Below are 4,886 nucleotides of genomic sequence, written 5' to 3' on the forward strand. Positions count from 1 at the left end.
TGTAAAGAACCCTGGCTCAGGAGTTAGGGGACCTGGGTTTGAATCCTATCTGTGCCACTGATCACACTCTGTGTGGCCTTGGACAAGTCACTACATTTCTCTGGGTCTCAGTTTTCTCATCTGTAAGACGGGTGGTGGCAGTGGCTAGATGTCTAGATGTGGGATTCTGTGATACCTGACTAAAAAACCCACGTTTTCTTTTTACATCCCAATACTCTCCCAGGATTCCTTTACGACTATGAATCATGAAGCACCGCAGTTCTTGCCAGGATCACAAAGCACACGACTTGGCACATAGTTGGCACTCAATACATGCTTTTTCATTTACTCATTCACTCATTCCAGAATATTCACAACTGTGGATGACTCAAAGGTCATTGGAGATACTCACAATGGGTGGAAGTAAGCTGCTGAATATTACCAATAATGGCACCTGTATAAAGTGATAGAAACTTACAATAGCAATAAATAACAGCTAGCATTTATATAGTGCTTTCAAGTTTGCAGAAACACTTTACAAGCATTGTCTCATTTTAGCCATACAACAACCCTGGGAGGTAGGCTCTATTATTATCCCCATTTTACAGATGAGAAAACTGAGGAAAATAGAGGTTAAGGGACTTGTCCAGGCTCCAACGGCTAATTATGTGTCTGAAGGCAGGTTCTTACACTAATCTTACTGATTCCAAGGCCATCTCTCTTGCTACTAGGTCACCTAGCATCCGAAAGGGCCTTGATAGCACTGTAGAACCTCTCTGAAAAGACGAGTGGTATAGTGATAGAGCTGACTCGACCGTCGCGGGCCACTGAATCCAGCCCATACCTGGTGAATTTCACCTCCACCACTGGTCATCTAACCTTTGCTCAAAGGAGGAGGGATCCATGCCCTCCCTCAGCAGCATGTTCCCACTTAGGAAGAGATCTTATTAGTAGTCTGTTTTCCCTTTTGTAGACCCCACATCGGTTTTTCTCAATGCAAAAGGGAAGGCCAAAGATGTGTTCAGAGTGCGAGTCATCATCATATTAGTTCAATTCTCAATTATTCAGTTCTCTGCTTGGTCCCACTGCAGTTCTGAGAAGCAGTGCAGAGTTTAATATCCTCAGCACCAGGGACAGTGCTCCTTCTAGCTGGGGGTAGAGGGGTAAGGTGGAGTGGGGTGTGGCCTGGGGCGGGGGGGGGGGGGGGGGTCGAGGTTGGGGGTGGGGAGAGCTGTTCCTTGGAGGCCCTAGGTGTGCAAATGATTCAGAAGAAGGCAGAGGAGGTGCATTTCCTATCCGAAGTTAATCAGGGCGGTTATAGAGAGGAAACCACTTAAGAGCATTTAACAGGCGGCATACAAATGAGGGCAAATTAATGGATGAAAGCCCAGTCCCCAGGGGATAGGAACTGGAAGAGCCACTAGAGTAGGGTGGAACTAATCAGGGAAGGCCTCCTGGAGGAGCTGAGTTTTGAATGTGATGCCTGAAACTTAACAGACTGAACTAATTTTCTTCCATAGGCCCCTCAGAACTTTGATAGCTCAGAGCTTCTTAGTTTGGTGGTTAGACAGGAAGAGCCAGAGCCAGAGCCAGACAGAGACAGAGACACCGAGAGACAGAGAGAGATAGAGGGACAGACACAGAGAGACAAATACACACACACACACACACACACACACACACACACACACACAGAGAGAGAGAGAGAGAGAAAGTGGAGGGGGGAGAGAGAGAGAAAATGAGACAGAGACAAAGACAGAAAGTGGAGGGGGGGGAGAGGAGGGAGACAGAAAGGGAAAGACAGAGTCAGAGAAAGAGGGATAGACACAGACAGACAGACAGATAGCGACAGAGAAGAGATCTGACTCAGGAGTCAAAGGACCTGAGTTCAAATGTTGCTTGTGAACATTTAGTTCACCTGTGTGAATATTTGACTTCACTTTCCTACAGAAGGATGGACTAGATGATCTGTGAGGTCCTTTCCCTTTCTAAATCTGTGCTCCTATGATCCTTCACATAAGGAGAAGGGGATTGAGGCTTCATAGGAAGAAAGGAGGCTCCCCAGATACTTTCCTGACCATGCATATAGGCACTCCACCTTGGTGAGGAGGCACTATGGTAGGGGACTCAGTCATGTCAGAAAGAGTGGGAAGACTTCCTGCAACTTCCTGGAAGCTTCATTTCCCAAACCACTTGTGCCCTTGGGACTTGGGTTCCATTTCAGGAATCTCCTTCTATCCCCTTCCTCTGTCCTTTCTGCTTCCCTTTCCCAGGTCTGTCTCTCTGTGTCACTGGCCCTGGTTGTCTCTTCAAGTTCCCCAGGATTCTCTCCCTCCACAACCTCCCATCCTCCTGTTCCTCCTGTTCCCAGTCTCCTTCCTCTCTTTCTTTCTCCCTCTCTCTCAGTAGCATCTTCTGGTCTCCTTTCCTTAGGCTGAGTGACCTCTGGGCTCATCCAATCAGAAGATTTAGAACAGGAAGGCACCTTAGAAACCCTATAAGCCAATCTCTTTACTTTATTAATGAAGAAATTGAGGCCCCGGGGAGATTAAGCAACTTGCCCAAAAGACCATGCAGATAATAGGTGGCAGAACTAGAATCAGAACCGAGGTCTTCAGACCAGCCCCGCCCGCTCCCCCCCACCCCCAATCCAATGCTCTTCTTACTACATCACAGTTCTTGAGTAGGGAGGGATAGAATTCCCCAAGACCTCCTCCCTAGCCTGAGCCTTGGTTATGTTCTGGACTGGGGAAGCTGACAGCTGTAAGGGTTTGGGTAGGGTCAAGGAGCTAAGCACAAAGACTGGGTGACACCTCACCCCACCCTAGGGGAGATGATTCCTAAAAGCAGAGTCATAGTGATGAAGTCATACTAGGACAAAGGGGAATATGAGCTCTGGGAGGGTAATCCTGGGAATGGGCAGAACTGTTTCCCAATTACCCCTAAATTCTTTGAGTAAATAACTTTTCTGGATCTGTTTCCTCATATTTAAAATGAAGGGGTTGGACTTAGGACCTCAAAGTCATAGTCATTCTAGCTTTGTGAGTGGGGGTGGTGATGGTGGTGGTGGTGGTGCTGACAGATGCAGGGGGTATAGAAAGCTCCTTGGTGTGAATAGAGAGAGGTTGAGGGTGAAGCCAGTTTGGTCACAAAGGTTTCTAGGAGGAGCCCAGGCTTAGGAGATTGTGGACTAGGATGTGAGCTAGGAAGAGAAATCAGAGGACTCACACTTGAAGGGACTGACCTAGAAAAGGAGGGAAGAGGAGAGATGGGGGAAATTAAAGACCATTCCTGAGCCTAGTGATGTCTCAGTTTTCTGGGGACTCAATTATGGTGGTTCTTCTTCTTCTTCTTCTTCTTCTTCTTCTTCTTCTTCTTCTTCCCCTCCTCCTCCTCCTCCTCTTCCTCCTCCTTCTCCTCCTCTTTCTCCTCCTCCTTCTTCTCCTTCTCCTTCTCCCCCTCCCCCTCTCTTTCCCTCTCCCTCTCCCCCTCCTCCTCCTCTTCCTCCTCCTTCTTCTCCTTCTCCTTCTCCTTCTCCTTCTCCTTCTCCCTCTCCCTCTCTCTCTCCTCCTTCTTCTCCTCCTCTTCCTCCTCCTTCTTTTCTCTTTCTGTGTTTGCTTGTCTCCCTATTTATATCTGAATGGAAAAGGGTATTGACCTCCCTGTCTTCTCCCATATGAATGAGTAAATGAATGAAAAATCACTTATTATGCATTTACTCTCCACCAGGCATAGTGCTAAGTGCTGGGGACACAAATACAAGTGAGCAAACAGTTCCTGCCCTCAAGGAGATTACATTATGAGGGAAAAGGACTGCACCTAGGGTTGATGCATCAAAGGTCTGGGGAGCAGGAGGAATCTGCCAATTTCTTGGGCTAAGATCTCTAGATCAAGTCTTACTGCTTCCCAACTAATCAATCGACATTTATTAAGCATCTATCATGTGTCAGGCACTGTACTAAGTGCTGGGGATGCAGAAAGAGGAAAAAAACTCTTCCTGCTCTCAAAGAGCTTATAATGTAATGAGGGAGATAACAAACCAATGAGCCACATACAGGATAAATAAGAAATAATCAACAGAGGGGTTGGGGAAGGCTTCCTGTGGAAGATGGGATTTTAGTTGAGACTTAAAGGAAGCCAGGGAAGCCAGTAGACAGGGATGGGGAGAGAGAGCATTCTGGGTATGGGGGACAGTGAGAGAAAACGCCCAGAGCCGAGAGATGGAGTGTCATGTTTATGGAACAGCCAGGAGGCCAGTGTTATGGGATCAAAGAGTATTTGCTGGGGAGTAAGGTGTAAGAAGACTGGAAAGGTAGGAAGTACTAGGTTATGAAGGGCTTTGAATGCCAGAGCATTTTGTATTTGACCCTGGAAGCGATAGGTAGCTACTAGAGTTTTATTGTGAAAGTATGTGATGTAATTGGACCTATGCTTTAGGAAAATCACTCTGGTGACTGAATAGAGTATGGTTTGGACTGAGGAGAGAATTGAGGCAGGGAGGTACATCAACAAGTTTTTGCAATAGCCTAGGGTGAAGTGATGAGGGCCTATACTGGAGTGGTGGCAATGTCCGAGGAGGGAAGGGGGCTCATAGAATGATATTGCAGAGGTGAAATTTATAGATGTTGCAGCAGCTTGGATTGGGGGGGGTGTGTGGTTTAGACATAGGGAGGAGTCCTGGATGGCTCCTGAATGGGACAGATAATTGTGAAGACTTCACAGCATATGTCTAAGGGAGTAGGAGAGGTTTGGGATTTGGCCTTGTGATTTTGGAAGGTCAGGGCCTGGAGCTGTGGGCATGCCCTTCCCCTTCTCTCTCAGATGTTAGAAGATAATGAACTTCCTGTGAGCTATTTGTTCTCTGCTCCAGGAAGGTCTCTCTCCCCCCACCCCCACCCCATTTCTTC

The sequence above is a fragment of the Trichosurus vulpecula genome, chromosome 4, assembly GCF_011100635.1.
Source record: "Trichosurus vulpecula isolate mTriVul1 chromosome 4, mTriVul1.pri, whole genome shotgun sequence".
Classification (NCBI taxonomy): Eukaryota; Metazoa; Chordata; class Mammalia; order Diprotodontia; family Phalangeridae; genus Trichosurus; species Trichosurus vulpecula.